This window comes from Amblyomma maculatum, chromosome 10 (assembly GCF_055883805.1).
Source record: "Amblyomma maculatum isolate TAMU_Amacu chromosome 10, ASM5588380v1, whole genome shotgun sequence".
Lineage (NCBI taxonomy): Eukaryota > Metazoa > Arthropoda > Arachnida > Ixodida > Ixodidae > Amblyomma > Amblyomma maculatum.
The window spans coordinates 11,641,658-11,661,472 of NC_139353.1; positions in this window are offsets into that span (position 1 = coordinate 11,641,658).

The following is a 19,815-nucleotide window of genomic DNA, read 5'->3' on the forward strand; positions in this document are numbered from 1 at the left end:
TTTCGTTATGTAGCTGGGTTCTTTTCAGGGTACATCCTCAGGATTGTTAAGGTTGCACGAGCCCAAACTCGGTAGAACTCCGGCCATTTCGCGTCCCAAAATTTCTCTACATTCCTCACCAATTTCAGCGTGCGTGCGGCTGTATGCCGTCTGTTGTCTTACTAATGACCGGTGGCAGAACTAGTCTGGCCCGTTTTTATCAATTGCTTTATTCATCAGAAAATACCAGAAATGTCTGTTTTTAATTTGTCCTTTTGAATAATTGTACTATGCAGAAATATCCAGCCCGAATCCGATAGTCGTTATACATTTCGCCGTCGCACCTCGTTCTGCGAAGCGCAGTTTTTCAGGTGTTGGTAATTTAGTTTTGTTCTTATGAAGTTCCTTTTTTTTTGTAGACGTTTTTTAAATACACCAAACCGAGTTAGTATTTTCTTTCGTAAACTCTTGTATTATTAGATCACGCTACTATGCTACAGTCTCATTCGCGACGTTTCGCTATGTCAAATACGCGGTTTCGTTTCCTGCAGATAATTTATGCGGTGATTTTTTTACGCCAGCTTTTGAGTCTGTACAGATCTGTGAATTCTAAAATGCGTCTTGAGGTTTATGAAGTATGAGAAACTAACCTTATCGCAATGAATCATCATGATCAACGTTTCATGTTTAAATTAACACGTAGAATGGTCCTGGCCAGCTCCTTCATATTCAAAAAAGGAGTAAAAACACTGTATCCTATGTAAGAAAATTAGACCAGACAACTTAGAAATAGTAAGCAGAGTGAAATTGACGACTACATAAAATCGGTAAAAAACAGCGTGAACTCTTGTCAAGACAACTTGATAGCTGCTTTTAAGGTACCTGATATGCCAAAAAAATTTTTTAAAGGGTGATTGTTGGATTTCTTGAGGTAACAAAATTTTTTTTCCCTCCGTGAATTTTTCTGCAACCGTCAATCCAAAAAGCCACCCACACAACGGCTCATGAATAGAACACATTTATTGCACAGTACATAGTGTCACGTGGTAATGACAAGGTCGTAGGCATAAACAAGAGGACAGGCATAATAGCCTTGAAATGAATTGTTCATTGGGCTGACTTGCTCACGCAAAAGAACTAAGCAACTCGGCGGTGTCGACAGCAGCAAACGTGCTCGCTGGTCGTCGAACAGAGAATGCCCGTTGCGTTCGGCAATGCTAACTTTAAAGTCGGCTCAGAAAACATTGAGATAAACCAGCTATGGGATACTGTGAAAGTCTCGAATATTACGGAAGCAGTTGTGCTTGCCTGACATCCTTCGGGGCTAATCTTGACGCATCTCACACTACAAAGAAAATGATGGAGGCGAAACGAAGTGGCGTCCGTGTGCTGTGCGATGTCAGCGCACGTTAAAGATCCCCAGGTGGTCGAAATTACTCCGTAGCCCTCCACTACGGCTCCTCTTTCTCTCTTTCCACTTTCATTCCCACCTTCCTCCCTTCCCTTACGGCGCGGTTCGGGTGTCCACAGAGCAAGTGTGACAGTTACTGCGCCTTTCCCTTCCTGTGAACCAATTAAAGTCGAGTTTCGCGGCACCAAAGTACACAAGATTGTTCCGCGCGCTACAGTCAGTGATAAGACCTCATTTTTAACCAACAAACTCTTGCCAACTTGCCCAGCCGTCAACCTTGTTGAGGGATAAGACCGCATGCTGGAGGTTGTTGAAAGCAACATAATAAAGATTTTAAAGGTTCGCGGCAGGAGTTTCGGTTTTTCAACTCTTACTGAAGGTGTTCGCTAACCAGCCGACCCTTGGAGCTCACCAAGTCACGGGGCGGGAAGGCAAGCGGTTACATGAAGCTTTGTCACGTTGTACTTTTTTCAGAGATTGCTCTTGCTCTCGCTTTGTACGAAATAGTATGAAAGATAATATTTTATTGCCCAATGTGGTGGAATTGGTGCATAAGCATTCTTACACCAGTCAAGTCATATTACCGTGCCCACAGCTGATAAAATATTTTTTTCTTCTTTGCACATCTGAGGTCTGAACTGAGTGATCTTGCTCTCTGTCAATTTCTGACCGAGTACTTATTCAGATATGTGGCGCAAAAAACCCAAACACAGGAGAAGATACACAACACACGCGCTCACTACCAACTGTAATTAGAATTTGAAAACACTTCCTCTTAACCACGCCTCCTCTTCTACACTCAGGCACATTTCATCTTCCTCTTCTTCTCATCTTCCTCTTCTTTGCCAAGGGGATAATGGCACTCTCTTCCTCGCAGACCTTAACATCGTCCAAACATGGTATTGACCAATCTCATCTTCCTCTTCTTCTCTTCTTCCTCTTCTTTATCAGGGGGATAGTGGCACTTTCTTCCTCACAGATCATATACCTCGTCCAAACATGACAGTCACAAAATGCCACTATCCCCGAAAGCAAGTCAATTGACTTTTCGATTTCGTCCACTTTTTCAAAGAGGCAAAGGAAAGAGCTAAGCTTTCTGTTTATGTCTAACAGAATTGTAGGTATATTAACTTCTGCTTGGTCGGCTTTCCCTGTGATAGCGCCATTACTTGTATTCGGTCTGCAAGACCCACACTTCCATGTTTTTCTAAACGATTCTCGTTTCCCCTTGAGGATTTCATCAGTCACACCCGAGCAAGCGCCCGAGTGGAAGGAAAAGTCGCACGCGCAGCATGTCAGTTGTGAGCGCTCTTCAGACAGCACTCCTCTACACGCGCAACAACGGGACATATCAAAAACTAGACCGGTAAAAGCAGAAATGCATCAACAAGAATTTTTTTTTTTTTTTGGCAGCAGCGGCAGGTTTGGACTGAAGGTATAAAAAAAGTGACCAACCTGAGAAATCACAGAGGAGCGTTAGGCGAGGTGCGTCACACGAGCTGCCGCTGCTGCCAAATGTGAGCAAAAAAACGCCCACAGTAGACGAAGCCGATAAGGCAAAGATGTGTCTCCGCTGTCGCCCAGGGATGCCACGAATGGTAAAGAAGCTTCTTGTTGCGTGAAGAAAGGCACCGACTTCAAAACGGCAGTCCCGAAGTAGCAGCCTCCAGAACAGCGCACGTCCAAGGGGCACACATATGCAGATTTGTTTTAAATTTCAATTTCTTGTAATCGGGATCCAGTGCGTATACGTCTATAAGCACACATTGCGGCAAGTTATATATTTTGTTTCATCATTATCATATATGAGGGGGAAGCCCGAACAGTATATTTAGTTTAGAATCTCTACGTTAGTAATATCGAATGAGCCATGCATGCAACTCAACTTGGTCACACCTCTAATACCTGAGTTTCAATTCATAGTTGCCACTAAGTGTTGCCCACTGACTGCATTCTTTGCGCCTCCACTGAAAATGTGTCGCCCGCGAACGTTGAAGCACTTCTGCGCAGCAGGAACACAGCCCACCGCCGGCAGTAGTATCCTTACTAGTTTTGTTCGCATCGTCTACTTCAAAGGCGTTTTTACCTTATTATTTTAAGCATCACTATACTTAGTCGCGTACTCACTTCATTCTTATCGTAATCCCCGTGGTGGCCGTGTATATTGAGTATCCATTTCATTAACTAATCTTTTACTTTCTCCTGTAGAGGGTGCACCGCCGCAATATGCAAGTTACAAAGGAGAAGCTGCCTTGCGTTTCTTCACGTCGTACGTCGTCTTGTCTTGAGATTGTCATTGTGAGACGTTTTTCTTGCCGCATTTATAAGTGAAAGAAAGAAAGAGCTAATATTAGAGGCCTAAGGCATAAAATAACAAGAATTGATCGTCATTCTGCACCAAGAGGTATTTTAGTACGAAGTAGGAGGCTCCGCTAACGCAGGTGGCTGTTATGCCTCTCTATCCCTGCTGTCTATCCTCAATGCTTAAGGTGTTGTTCCAACGGAAGAGAGAGGGGAGGGGAGGGGAGGGGAGGGGGGGGGGGTGCTCTAGCGATTCGAACACAGGTGGAAAGAGAAGTAAAGAGAGAGAGAGAGAGAAAGTGGCTGGTGGCCTGCTTTGCATATCATTGTGAACAAAGGAGAAAAATGGAGAGATTATTTTATTCCGTCGTTGGTTTGGAAAATACGTCAATGGCTCCTGATAAAACTCATTGATTCGCTGCAGTCGTGTAATGGTTAAGGTGCTCGAGTGCTCCCAAGGATGCGCGATCGATTCCCAGCTGCGACGGAGGTTTTTTTATGGAAGCGAAATAAAGGTGCAAAGCATGGGATAGACGAAATCCCAATTACGCTGATTAATGAACTTGGTTCAAGAAGCAAGGAAATGCTGTTAAAGACTTTGAAAACTGTCATAAGGAATAAGCGAATTCCGGATAGCTGGCCGCAGAGTAAAATGAATTTGATTTATAAAAGAATAGGAGAGAGGATCCTTATATAATCTTACGGGCCGATCATGATAACACGCGTAATATATAGGCTAGGAATGCAGGCGGTGAAATTAAAAATGCAGTCACGGGTAGAAAGTAATAATATACTCGGTTAACTGCAGAACGGCTCTAGAAATGGTAGGCGCGTAGATGATAGCCTGTTCGAACTTACCCAATGTATCGGAATAGGTAAGGCTTAAAAGAGACCATTGTATTTAGCCTTTCTCGACCATAAAGGGGTGATGCGATAATGTAAACAGGGAGCTTCTGGGGAACTGGCTAAAAGAGGAAGGTATAGATGGGTGAGGTAACAGATTTCTGACAGGAAATATACTGGACAAATAAAATAGATATTACATGGCAGCTGATAAGAAGCACGGTAACTGTCGAGGTACGCAAAGGATTAAGACAAGGTCGCCCTCTGTCACCACTACTTTTCATGTTTTATATGATGAATATGAAACGGAGGCTGCAAGATAGTAATCTATAGGTTTTAATGTCTCGTATAGACTAAGCGGAAAGGTTGTAGAGTAGCGCCTCCCCGGTTTAATGTATGCAGATAACATTGTGCTATTGGCAGACTGACAGGAAGACTTGCAAACTTTAATTCTTCAGGTTTAGCGCAGTTGAGTCGGGTCTGATAGCTTGCAATAACTCAATCGATCAGGAGCTTACAATACGAAAAAACGAAGTACCAAGAGTGGGAGAATCCAAACATCTGGGAATATGGGTAATCGAAGGACTGGCATACACAGAAAAGCACGAACAGTATATGTTATCACAAAAGGTCGAAAAGATTCTGGGATAGTGAACCATAGGGCATTGTGTGGATAAAACAGGTATCAGGTGTTGAGGGGTATTTGTGAAGGAATTATGGTGCTAGGGCCTACTTTTGAGAATACGGTTTAGAGCCTGAAAGCAGAGATACAGTCGGAATTAGGTATATATCATAGAGCTGTTGGACGCTTAGCACTAGACGCCCATGTCAAAGCCACAAACGAGGCGGTATAGGGAGATATGGGCTGCCCATCGTACGAAGTACGGGAAGAGCAAAATAGTGTATGAATAACGCCTAAGAAAAAAATGGAAAGTAGCAGTTAGGCAGATTACATACCTATAGGGATCTTGCATAAAGCGATGCATGCTGGGTAATCCGCCAAGATGATGATGTTGGCAGCAGACGACGCAGCACGACAGTGCCAGTGCGCAAGACGATGCTGGTGCGATCGAACAGGCTGGCTGCGGGTTCTTCACGATTTCAAAAATACGCCTGCGCGAGGGCGAGAAGGCAAATGATTTCTTCAGCGACGCCGGTGCGAATGGCTCGCACGGAAGAACACACGCGAGATCGACGGCAATCCAGGCAAGTATCAAAGTACTAGCCAGAACCGAAATCACGAACGTCGGCGATGTTGACGGGCGGTCAGATCCAGACGCAGGTGCAGTCAGTTGTTCGCGCTTGAAGAAGCGCAGCTTGAACAGGTACGCGTCGCACTGCTTTGCATTTCTCCATATAGCACTGCTTTGCATTTCTCCATATAGCACTCCCAATTTTTCGGGCACAGCGTCGACGCGTACGTTCCTCAGGAATCTGCCGACAATTGCATGCACGTAAGAACAGCGCTCGAAAAGCCGCGTGTTTGCTCCGTGGACCGTCGAAAATGACAAGGCACCTGGCTGCGCTGCCCGCCGTCTGCTGCCAGTGACATCATGGCGGATTACCCAGCATGCATCGCTTCATGCAAGCTCCCTATACCGAAAAAGCGTTGACTCAAAATGGAGGAAACGAATGAGTAAACTAACCTCTAAGTATGCAGGACACATTGACGGAGGAATAAAGAGCGTTAAACATCAGGTAAAAAACACAGAAGGTAAAAATTGGACCGATTCTATGAAATAAAAAAAAGGAAAATGTAGAAATATATCAAAACTGGAACAGGCAGATCAAAAAGAAATATTTTTATTTATAACTCAACAGGCAGTGCCTTACTTATTGAAGTTAGACCTGGGTGCCTTAAAACACGCAGATACGAAATGAAATTTAACCAAGAAGATGACACATGTTCAGTGCGCGGTAAATCCGAAGAAACAATTGAACATCTTATACATCGGTATGATGGTATCTATCCTGATGTCGATGCAGGCGCAATCACACTCCCTGAGGCCACACGGTTTGGGAATACCAACAGTTGAGTGAATGAAGTTGCTGTGCAAGTTAGCGAAACTATGTTAGATAAGAGTAGAACGGCAGAAATAAACATTTGGTAGCTGAAATGGCGATATAAGTGACAGATTAACAACATCGTTCATGGTATAAGCGAAAAAAAGTCGAGCATTGTGGAAACTGCCATCACCCCGTCTCAAGGGGACGCTCTTATAATCAATCCATCTATGCCCCAAATTTGAAACAAGAGCGGCTATCTCTAAGGCCTATGTAGGCAGGTTTGCTTCGCCCCCTCCACATGGTGCGCTTAGGGCAAATTTCGGTCGCAGAAGCCTTGTTTATGCTACTCTATAGTATACGCTAGCACGCCAGCTCTACGAGGCAATTGCTATAAAACTCTCGGAGGCTGCTCGTCAAGCACCTGATTTTTCGAATCATCGCCTGCAAGCTTGCAGTCTGCCATACCTGAGAAAGGTGTAGAATAATAAAGAGTGGTGTTCCAGAAAACTGGACTCAATTTGGTGAATCTGGGTTCTGTAAATAAGTGCGCTTTTAAGTCAGATGGCTTCGCTAGTACTGGACAAGAGAAAAAAGAACTTACAATGCGTTTGTCGGGTGAATCAAAATATCAGACGACATTTTGGTGATCTAAAATAATGCGGGCTTGCACTCTCTTCCAATTTTCAAACAATGAAGTGGCGAGGCTTCTTGTGTCAGTGAGCAATGTCCTGTAAAGAATTGAATTTCTGCTAGAAAATAGCGCATAACTTGGGTAGTGCATAAAAGCGCGTGTTTTTTTCTGCGTGGTGAGCTGACATTTTTTATTTCTGTCCTATGATATTAAATTTACAGAATCATAAACCTTTATCTTCCGCGGCGCCTACTTTCTGGCCTGTGAGACCCGGTCTTGCTTGGCCCATCGCTACCAGTGAGGCCCATGTACCCTAATAGACCCAGTGCAACATTGGCTAAACAATAAAAAAGCCATGGATCTTTTAAAAAAGATACTTTAACAGATAAGGAGACATCCATCCTTGTTGAGGGCTTGAACCCATTGCTACTGCCTCTCCGTACCTCCATTCAAGCTAATCCGAGTGGTATCACTCAGCGGGCGAGGCTGAATCAATTAACAGCAGTATTAACAATTCGAAAAGGGTGGGAGTAATGCATCTTGAGGAATCACCTGATGCGGAGTACTCTAACTAGGGGGATTGATCTAATGTAAAAAGTCCGTGTGTGTGTGATGGCGTCAATTTCATGTGTTAGGCGTTTAGGTCGAGGGTCACATATATCTATGGCGATAAGTGATCGTATAACCAAGGAGTGATGTGACCTAGGGGAATTGGCCGTCGGACCTTGGTCTTTGATAACGCCATCTCGTACAGACTGTGGCTGTAATACTGGCTGTAACAAAAGCTGGCTGCAATACTTTAAAAATGGAAAGGTTAGGGAAATTAGACGCAATTCAAATTATTTTTATTCAAGAAAGTTCACGTCTGTGCATATATATCGTTGTATGTTGATAAGCGATTACAATGATTGTATCCGCCCGTTATTGATGAAACTACGAGTTTAGCAAAAATTAAATGAAACACGAGTCAGCCTGCTTAAGACGCTGAAGATTTAAAAATTAGGACTTTGTATCCTACCACACAGTGTTATTTGCCGTGCATTTTACATTACTACGTTCATAACGATAGTGATAGCTACAGCCACCACTACAGGTTCCTTCAAGAAGAGGGAAGTTTTCCTGTTAATTAGGAGGCAGAGCTTTGTATGGTATACCTTCAGAGGGACATTTCAGAGGAGTTAATTGCTGATTTCAATGAGCGGGAAATAGGTTGTGGTTACGAGCTGGAATTTTTAGTATCGCGCTTTGTGAATTCTCTCATGCTACAAACGCTTCACAAATGTTAGAACGAACTTACGTCTGGCGAAACTAAATATAGTTAGCTATATTGAGTTATATGGCACGTAAACAGTTAAGGTTATCATACGCCGACCAATGAGTCTCAATATGTTCGTAGTCTTCAAATAAATGAACTCTTTGAAGTTTCAGGTCATCCTTTAAATCTTTGACTCTCTTGGCATAAGAATCACACGAAAACTTAACAAGGGGAATTTCGCTCAGAAACAACGCTGTCTAATTTATGAAGTGCAGAATAATTCCATGATCCAGAAGAGTAGCCATGTTCCTAACCACTATTAAACAACAGAGTAAATGCAATTTTTCCGTTTACTTGTGGGCAGTCGTAAGCAGGGTATTTCAAATTACTTAATACTGATTTCTTTTTCAATAGCTGTGAAAGATGCGCAGATGCCATCTTTTCAGGTGGATCGCATGACAAAGTGGGCATCATTATCGCGCATTAGTGAAATTAAAAAATGACGAATTAAATCTAGGATTTCACATTATAATACCAAATTAAAGGCCTTCACACTGATGTTGAGTCCATTTGTCAAAAAAGTTTGAAGCAGTATTTTGGAACTTGAAAAATCACCTTTTAATGCACACAGCCTTGCCGCAAATAGCGTTGTTGAAAATGACACAATCGATGTATGGTATCGTCACCGGAATTAGATAAACGCCTTATATGTCATAAAGAGTGTAGCGTGAGTCTGGGTTTCATTTTAGCAGCGTAATTTAACCAAAGCAAGGCCCGAGGAAGCCAACCCAAAGAGTTTTCAAAACAGCATTTTTAATTTCCGTTGCCGAGAAGAATGATGCCGATTCCTCAATTTTAACCTTGAGGTAACAGGGAGAAACGTGGACGAGAGCACAAGATTGCCTTGTGATCCCATCCACGTTTTGCGCTGTTACTTCAAGATAGATAACCAACAAGCCCAAGCAGCTATTCTGGCTCAATTTTAAAAACTGAGCTCGGCTTTGATTCTCACGGCTTTGAGCTTCGCAAGTTGTTCATGTGCTAAAAGGCTAAAGGTAAAAAAAGGTGATTAGAAAACATTATCATGTTAATTATAATTATTTAGCAATCTTGATCACGGTTGAAATTCAAAGCCGTTTTGTGAAGTTCAGAATCACGTGACGTATGTACTGTTCGTGCTTGTCACATAGTATACAGCCTTCAGGTAGCATTCTCAACTCAAGATGGAGCCACATATTTCTGCAAGCGGGCCTCTGCCGCCGTAAACAGAAAGAATCGTCTGGTTTGACAACCGTGGCAAAAACATACGGAAAAGAAGCAACATAGAGTTTAAGCTGTACGATCGCCCGTACTGCTTTTAACATAACTCTGCTACAAAGCTGCCTTAAAAAAGCAAATTAAAAGGCATCCCGAATGTGATTAGCACCTACCCGATCCCTCACACATTATTCGCGTCTTTTTCAGTTTCCCCGAACTTGAAAAGACAGAAAGCTCAAATTTCCAGCTATGCGCTGTAATCATGTATTGCTGTAACGCCAGAACTGTGCAACGAACCTACGAAGAAAAAGAAAGCATAAAGTATCTAAGATTTAATACGTGATAAGCAAAAGTGGGTCGCAACACTAAGAAAGGCAGGAACTCAATGTACTGCGTTGCAGGAATGTGAAAAGCGAGAAGCCTAATGCAGGGAGAAGAGAAAGAAAAAGGAAGTAATAAACTTACACATCAAGATCCCCACGCATTGGGTATAACATCGAGAGCGAAGCAGGTGTTCTTGACTGCCACATATTGTTAATGCTCTATCTTTTTTTTTTTTTTTACTTTCTTTCCCGTGATTAACAGTATTCTAGCGGAATAACATGGTATTTTTTTCTGAAATGAATTAAGAACACAGGTTTACCTGAAAAAGTCACAAGAAGATAGATGCGTGAAGAGCCTCGGTTTAGTTTGGTTTGTGGGGTTTACCGTCCCAAAGCGACCCAGGCTATGAGAGACGCCGTAGTGGAGTGTTCTGGTAACTTCGACCACATGGGGTTCTTTAACGTGCACTGACATCGCACAGAACACGGGCGCCTTGATTGTCGCCTCCACCGGCCCCCGAGAGCGGGATTCGATCCCGCATCCTTGGGCGCAGAAGTCGAGCGCCGTAACCACTGAGGCACATGCTGGAAGAGCTGGAAGAGAGAAATGTTCTATATTATACTTTGGAATCCGGAGAGGTATTGATTTCTTCTCCACTAATTATAATAAAGCTACGCATATTTCACGGTGTGATCGGCAGAACGCACATAAAAGGTAATAAAGCATAGAAAAAAGAAATTATGAAAGCGGAAAAAGACAGTGAAGCCTAAACCAATAGGATAACTGAATCTGGCGAAAGGCATCGCGTATGTCAGGAACCTGACTACGCAGTTAGGAGCATGGTTATGTCCGGGGCTCGGGGAGACTGCCTCACAGCGCACAAGGCTAAGTCGAGGGAATGCAAATGAGCTTATAGCATACCAATACTACTGGGAAGAAAGTATTACGAGAATCAATGGGTCAGCAAGCAATATCGACGGGATGACAACGGCAAGTGTGTGTGGCCTGTATTGAATTTACTCTGCAGAGCCGATCAAAGAGCGGAGAAGCCATTTATTGCTGCACTTAATGTTCTGTTGTGAGAAATTCGGGAGCTTCGCTAACCCAATAGAGACGAAAGCTATTTGTTCAAGCGACCGGGGTTCACTAGCTTTGTTTATAAAATAAGGCGGAATGCGAAGATAATGACATTCTGGGGTCGATGCATGAAGAGCAGGCGAATATCTTCAAATACTCCTTGGACACACGGCGAAATCTTCAGTACGATCCGGTCGTGTAGCTCTGAGTACTCCTGCTATGCTGCAACTGCCATGGGATACGACAGACTCAAGACCAGCGGCCCAAGACGCAGAGGTATACAACCGCCGTGCTTTGGTGCATTGCGCTCAGACCTCGTATTTACCGCAAAGTACGCGCACTCAACCAATATCCTGCGTTTAATCTTTTTTTCCCTCTTCCACAATGAAGACAAATCTTCCTGACAAAAGTGAAATAAAACAAAAATGAGCTTGAAAGGGATCCGCGCCTAGAATATATCGTGAAAATTTGCACAAATTATGGAAAAAAGATTTTTAAACTATTTTTTTTTCATTGCAATCAATGTACCGGCATATCCTTCTCCCGCAAGAAAGCAGTCGCTTTATATTTATCACGCTATTAGTTTGCAACGGCAGCCTTAGTTGTTCGTCAAAAGCACACGGGAAACTTGGGAAACAAAATTTAGCTATGCATCTGAAACTAGAACATTTCTATTTTTATTTTTAGATTGCATACGTGCCAAATGATTATATTCAGAACGAAAAACTCATCAAATTGCGTTTCCAAAGTAGTTTTAACTGCTCTCTCTGAGCGTAGGAAAAACTTCCAAAGCAAATCTTCGCCGCGCATCGGAAGCATAGACTGTTCTCATCAACATGCGCATGCTGGTATCTTAAAATATACCTCGCTTGACATACAGTTAAAGCGTCTCGCAGAAAGCTGGATTTCAGATATGCCAATATAGTCCAAGTCAATCAAATGTTGATAAAGATTGGCAGTGAAGTCTAAACAAAAGCAATATTACTGAATAGCTAGTCGTACGTTTTTTACTTTGCTGTTAAAACTCTCCTTTTAAATAAATTATCTGCTGCGGCAAGTTTCCCAAATGGGTTGATTTATAACTCTTTAAATTAAGGCCGCTATATCTTCATTGGCTGCTTCCTTCCTCCACGTTTAGTTTTGACTTTCCTTGTAGAAGGGCCATAAACACAGGCGCGCAGCAGACGCGAGAAGTGGGCAGTGGAAAACACAGTGTTTTTATACTTTTCTTTTGTGGGATACGGATACATTGCTATCCATGACTTAATTATTCGTAGCAAATGGGCTCCATATATCTCATTTTTTTAGGTTATTTCAGTCTGGGTCTGGAGCTGCCGTCATCACCAGCCCCAAAAGGGGCACTCCTCCATCACTTCTTGTGCCAGGCTGCCTGTTCTCAACAGCTGACCCCTTCCAAGATTGCTAAACGTTAGTATCCTGCATTAAGGTTTTTTTTAATTACATCCGAATTATGGTTTTCTTCTTGAGGGCATTAATCGCGCTTTGCATTTCGTCCCGAGTTACTTAGCAGTGAACGGAACTATCATTGAAAACCTGATCAGGAGCTAATATTAACAACGTAAAACGGTCTATCTGAGCTCACTGAAATCTCACGATCATATCGGGCGGTCAAATGGGTACTTAATTCCTTGCTTTTTTTTTTGCGTGAGAATTTACACTTTTTTTCTTGTCACCGGCAGCCTCAAGCATAAGATGTTTAAATAAAAGCAAGCAAGTAACTATGCATAGCAAAGAAAGAGTACTCAAAGACAAAAATAAGGAAATTTAGTTCTGACGCGAAAGCTATTATACACCAGGCAGTAAAAAGATGAGAACATAAATGTGCAAAAAATTTATGAATGCGAGGCATGCGGTCGTACGCCGTTTCTTGAGCCTAATCGCTCGGAGCCGCCGTTCTAATGCCAAGACCCTTTTCAGTGGCTGAACGCTATGGTGTGGGCCTGTCAGCAAAATACAAAAATAAAAGTTATAAAACAGCCAACTAGAGAGGGCTGGGAGGCGGCCTTGTCCAGCTCGAACCTGGAGACCCAGCGTGTCCTGGTCCAGAGAGCTCGGGCAGCGGCGGCGGCCAATGACGTCCCGGAATAGGGTCTGCCACTCAGCTCCACAACCAAACGCACCTCCCTTTTGAAATCATTTTATTGTAAATAAACGTTTTCTCCTCCTCCTCGCTTCTTTCTTTTCGCTGGATGCGCAGGGCTGGCGGAGGATGAGACCCTATACCCAAGGTTTTTTTTTAATATGTTAATGCGGTAGAACAAAATTGTCAAAAAGAAAAAGTGTCAGGCGCTCACATGTGAAGCCTCGCGGTAACTGGAGAGGAAAAAAGTGAAAAGAAAGAAGCTTCCTTTTTTCTTGCAGGAGAGACAAGGGAAAGAGAAATTGGGAATAAAGGGGAAGGGTGTTACAGGTTCGCTCAGGAATCTGCAATCGGAACGAGGAGGAGGATGAAGAGGCTTTGGACTGGGGGCGCGCCAAAGAGATTGAGCGCCATCTTGGCCATATTGATAGCCGCGGAGACAGCCGGAGATGAAATAAAGCTAGAGGCAGCCTAGTGTCTGCCCTCGTATATTTTTGCTCAATCTCTTGGATGGTAGTCGCGATAGGAGATCCGCAGTCGTCAATAACAGTCGAGGGGTGGGAAAAGTGGAGAGGCATAGTTCGCCAGTTTGCCACTCCGCGATTGCTGAATTCAATCGGGAAGTAGGAAAGGGGGCATGACGGATCACACGGCGATTGGTGGATTGATGGGATGGATCACGCACCACTCAGGCAGTCCGAGAATTGCTGTTGCAGTGGCCGCTATACGTCCGGTAGGAATAAAAATGATAAAGCATACCCTGGCACCTGCATTGGTCATCATTAAATGTTTTTGCTTTTCGATGGGTAACAACGGTAACCCCGAGTAGATGACACTTTTCCAAGTCATCGCATTTTGAATGAAAACAAGTTTAGCAAAAAGCCGCACACAAACCTCACAGTCAAGGACTTCATGAAGGCTGATCCAAACGTTCTGTACTTTTAGTTCCGGCCATTCATCTCTCCCTGGTTTCTCAATGCTCATTAGAGTGCCACACCACATACTCCCCCTCTTTCCGCCAATAGATTCGAAGGTTTCGGGAAAAAACATTTGCCGTCAGGTTTGCAACGTGGGAATTCTCATCTTGAGCAGCCACCAATAAAAATATAAACGCGATACTTTATTCTTTTCGTAAACATATTCTGATAACTATGCGATAGAAAAGAAGACATTTTTCAAATATTAGATATCGCCTTCGGCAATTTTTTTAGGCACTATTGGCTTTTCAATCATAGCCGTCAAAATAGAGACAAAGCTTTCACTTGCACTCCGATCCGTCCTGGTTTGAATCTCACTTTTCCCGACTGAGACAAATTGTTGCTCTCCCAATGGTGAGTGCCGCAGGTGTTTGCCATTGTGTCATAAACGAAAAGAAAGATTGATTTTTTTTTTTTTGCGGGCTATTTCTTTTATGTGAAGTACCGCTATAGGAGCATAATTTGGTTTAACGCATCAAGTGTTCTTTTCTTTCTCATAATTTTCATAAACACCCTATATACAACAGCTGATATCAAGATTCTGCTCACTAAGGTAGACATAAGGCTCAACATGAACAAGGAATATTTTATTGCGCATGTTAACATTAGAAAATGTGCAGTTAACCTTCGTCGATGCTAGACCTGTCTGTCGTAATAGATAGTCAGAGGAAACACTGTATACTTACGCGAGACCGCGTAAAAGATTCCAGCACTGGAGCACGGCGTCGTTCCAGTGATTTGTGCCTAATAATGCATGGCTGTGATAAATGTCGCCTGTACCCGTCCTCACTGCTCTTGCCAACAAAACACGCTCCTTAAATCTATCTAGCGATTAGACTAAACGTTATATGACTACTTGAACCAGAAAATTGTGAACGCTTTTTGCAAGTAAAAGATATCGTGTAGTTTCAATGTACTGTTGTCTGATTAGCGCTTTGGTTAGTTCTGTCTTTCGGACGGTGTATTTCCGGCCAGAAATCTGTTTCAACCTGAAACCATGACGCTTGCTCGCTACGCAAGAATTGCGTATAATGCATTACGCTGCCCATATAAATCCGCTGTGCGATATCGCACTCCGGTATACACCTAAGTAGCGAATTATATAACCTCTAAAAATGAGGTTACAAATTGGGGAACCGTAAACAGAACCGAATCATATGTGGTATTTCACAATTTTTGTTTTCTTTCGATTGAATCAGCTACAGCCCAGACATGGCCAATGCCCAGTGGGGCAGGCAGCATTTCTTTTACGAATAGAATGAGGAAAATTAAAAGCAATTTAAGGCCAAAGACGGGTCACATCCAGATGACATCAGGAAAAAATATGTATATGTAGATATATTGGAGAAAAACAGTAAGCAATGATAGCTAATATCAAAAACAGCAAAAGGATGACCCTTAGACGTGGACGAGAAAGCATTTTCACGACCGCTAATACTTGCATGTTTTTGTTCGCTTGGATTGAGTTTTCCTTTGGCTGGATTTTTTGAGGCCCAACCCCTTACTAGCTGGTTTGAGAGACCATGGTACTCAAAATTATGGTTAGAGAGGATCGCATAGATCAGAACACACCAGAATGCTTCTGGTTTGTTTTGGTTTGGTTTGTGGGGCTTAACGTCCCATAGCAACTCAGGCTATGAGAGACGCCGTAGTGGAGGACTCCAGAAATTTCGACCACCTGGGGTTCTTTACCGGGCACTGACATCGCACAGCACACGGGTGCTTTGCTTTTCGCCTCCACCGAAAAGCGTCCGCCGAGGCCGGGATTCGATCCCGCATCCTTGGGAACAGTAGTTGAGCGCCGTAACCACTGCGCCACCCCGGCTTTTTTTGTTTTTTTTTTTATTGCCGACTTGGACATTCAAAACAAAACGATGAACAATAATGCGTGCCAGCACACTTTCGTGTGACACGGCTGGTTAAAACTTTTTCAGTTTTACCAAGCTGTCAAGCACATGAATCCATTGTGGCTGCTCGGGGAGTGTCATATGCAGTTCCCTGAACCGCACAACACTGTGTATGAAATGTTCTCGTACAGGATTGACTTGTATATCTGCATTGTTAAACTGCATTCTGGTTTTCCACAAGCTGTGGAGGCCCAGGAGCATTATTGTATCAAAGGAAAACTCCTCTGCATTAGGAAAAGGTAAAAATCGTGTGCTATATGCATCTAGAGGTAGCTCTTTTTTTTTAAAGTTCTCGGAAACACATCCCAGAAAAAAATGGCATCCCAACAGTCCAAAAACACGTCTTCTATCGTCTCTGGTCTGTTACACAAGAAACAGTTTGTTGACCAAGGGACGAACAGGCCTTTAACGTGCATCCATGTTTTGACTGATAATGTGCTAGTGTGGAGTTTAAAGAAAAATGATTTGACTGGTGGTGATATTGGCATCTTCTTAACTCTCTTGAGTACATCATCTCCTGGGCCTGGACAGTGCGACAAACGGTATATCGGTACAGGAAGCATTGTGTCCACTAGGTCTGCATGCAATTTTTTTCGCTTAACATTGCACAAATACTCCATGGAAAAGCGCACATTCAGCAATCTGTACGCGAGCACCACTTCTCGCAAGTACCCTCTTACTGTACCACCTACATTGAGACACGAACTGACAAGAAAATTAGGAAGGAGTCGACCAAGCCGAACTTGGATTACTGTTCTGAGGAAGACATCATTTTGGTCACGAAGGCACATGAAACGCGAGACAACTTGTCGCAAAAATAAATGCGCCAGACCAAGCCCTCTTTTTTGTACGGAAAGAAACAAATTTGTTCGGCTCGTCCTTTCCCAGGTCGACTCCCAAATGAAAACGGCAAAAACACGGTGAAGTTTTTGTATGTTTGTCCTCGAAGCACTGAGCACATTCATCACGTACCCCACTTTAGCAGTAAGGAACAGATTACATATAGTGGCACGCGAGAACATGGACAACTGCCTTCCTTGCCACGCATCACTTTTTTCCTTGGCCCTCGATGCTTGGTCATGCCAGTACTGATCTGGGTCCCGGTAAGAATCAAGGGGCACTCCTAGATACAATGCTGGAGTGGTTGACCAGCGCATCCGAGAATAGTGTTCGGGTGTGACCTCCCAGCTACCATGCCAGAAACCGCAGCTTTTTTACCCAGTTTATCTGGGCACCTGTGCAGCTGCCAAATTTCTGTACTACATTCGTCACCTCCCAAATACTTTCTCTATTTGCACAAAAGACAGCGATGTCGTCGGCATAAGCCAGGATTTTCACATGCACTGATTGTAGCGTGAATCCCGTTATGCATTCATTATTCCGGATGGCCAAGCAAAGCGGTTCAAGGTAGGCTGCGAATAACAATGGCGACAGTGGACAACCCTGCCTCACAGAAGATCGCACTTGGAGGCTTTCAGTGAGTTCTCCATTCACAACAATCCGTGTGGTACAGTTTTTGTATGCCATTCTAACGCCCTCTAATATTATTCGGCCGACATTTGCATGATCTAATATGGCAAACAGAACATCGTGAGAAACGCGGTCAAAGGCTTTTGCCAGGTCTAGTTGTATCATCGCCACTCGGTCATCGAATGAGTCACAGCATTCTAGTATGGATCGTGCCACGTGTATGTTAGTAGCGATACTTCGCCCTTTTATGCCGCATGTTTGGTGCGTGCCCGAGCGTTGTTATAACACCCTGCAATCTTTTAGCTAGCACCTTCATGAAAATTTTGTAGTCGACGTTGGTGAGGCTTATCGGGCGATAAGACCCCACCAACAGGCGCTTATCAGGGTCTTCGGTTTTAGGAATTAGCACTATGTGGGATGTTGTGAAAGACAGCGGAACACGTTTTTTCTCATAGCTTTCGTCAACAACCTTCAGCAGAGCCTGGGCTATTGTCGGTTTGAACAATTTGTAGAAAGCTGCACCCAGTCCGTCAGGGCCAGGGGCTTTACCTGCTGGCAGGGCATCTATTGCATCCTCAATTTCTTTCACGGAAATCGGCTGCTCAAGCCGTGTTTTAACTTCTTCCTCAAGTTTCGACATAAGTGGAAGGAATTCACTATAGAAGCCCCGTTCAGTTTTTCGCGACTGACAAAGCATATCTGCGAAGTGATCACTGATTGCGTTCTTGATCACACTACTGTCCGCCAAAACACCCGGCGGGCAGAATGCTTCTGGATAACTTGCCAATATGAATGAGCACCCTTAGTGGCGCTGCTGATAACCATACACGCCGAACAGAATCAGGTGAAGAAACAGGAAGCACAGGGAAAAAATAACTAAAGGTCGCATTGCTGAAGTTTACAGACGATGCCCATCCTTAGGTGGGTTACCTTCTTTCTTATTTACGAAGAGTAAGTAAGGTTGGCAAACAAAGTCGGGACCATGTAAACTGGGAAGCACGTAGCGAGAAAGTACTGTCAGCACACATGCCGCCACTGCAGTTTTTTTATGTTTTTGGCACTTCATACCCCTGGGCAATCATGTTGCGAAAGCAAGAGGTTGACTCGAGAGAAATATTTTGCCAAGAAAAAAGGAAAGGAGCAAAAGCGCGTGGAAATCGTGAAGAGCTCAGAAAAAAAACAGTTTTTTCGGTGTTCGGCAAAAAACCGATAGTCTTGAGCGAAATAGGAGAAAGCCCCACTCCACTGGAAATAAATCCAGCACTCTAGCCTCTCAAGAGAACAACAAAGACGATCAAGGAAGAACAACAACAACAACAACAAAAAAAAAAAAAAAAAAAGCGCGGAAGAAACACAGAAGTGAACAGACCACTTTTTATTTTCATGTTTTACGACTGTGTGCCTCGAGGAAACGCTCGCCGCGCCCCGCTGAAACTGGAAACGCCCGTCAGGCAGCTAAAATGTGTCAAGTTGATCGGAAAAAGTCCGAAACAAGTTTGACAGCTGCTTCCTGGTTTGAAAGACTATTTATGCTTCTTTTTTTTTTGTTCAAATATTGTCGTTGGGAGAAACCTTTCGCTGCCTTTGGGGAATTGACTGCAATACCGCAACATCCGAAAAAGAGCTTAGAGACGTTTGAGAGCAAGAGCGCACGGCTTGTCATTGCCAAATGCCACTTTGCAATTTAAACCTTGACGGCACAAAAGGAAGAGTGCTTCGCTCTGAAATAAGCAGTTCTGTTCATCTTGCTGAAAAATGCAAGTAAATAGCTAGTAGATAAAAATTTTTTCTAATGGTATATAGCGTATACCTTATGATAAAATGTAGGTCGTGCTAACGGACTTCAGGATTTGCAATTTCAGATTTTTTTTTTATTATGAGCGTACGATCAAGACCGGAGATGTAATGTAGAAAAATACCCAAATTTAGATCTGGAAGTCAAAACAACGGATTAAAATAAACTAAGAAACAGCCACGCTCAACATCTAAAAGGGCAAAGTGCACCAGTGGGTGTTCTTCGAAGCATGCAAATTGACAATTCCTTCCCATCATACAACTCACTTTTTTCTTTCATTTTATTTTCCCTACCGCCAAGCTACATAGCGTTGCGAAGGAAAGGAGGAGAAAACCAACACAATAAAATAAAACCAGCAGAATTGGCGTTAAGAGGAACGTTATTAATATATCGAAATAAATGCATGTGCGTTTGAGACATCATTTTATTTCAGAAAGGGAAAGAAATGTGGCACATAAAATACGGAAACCAAAAACTGTA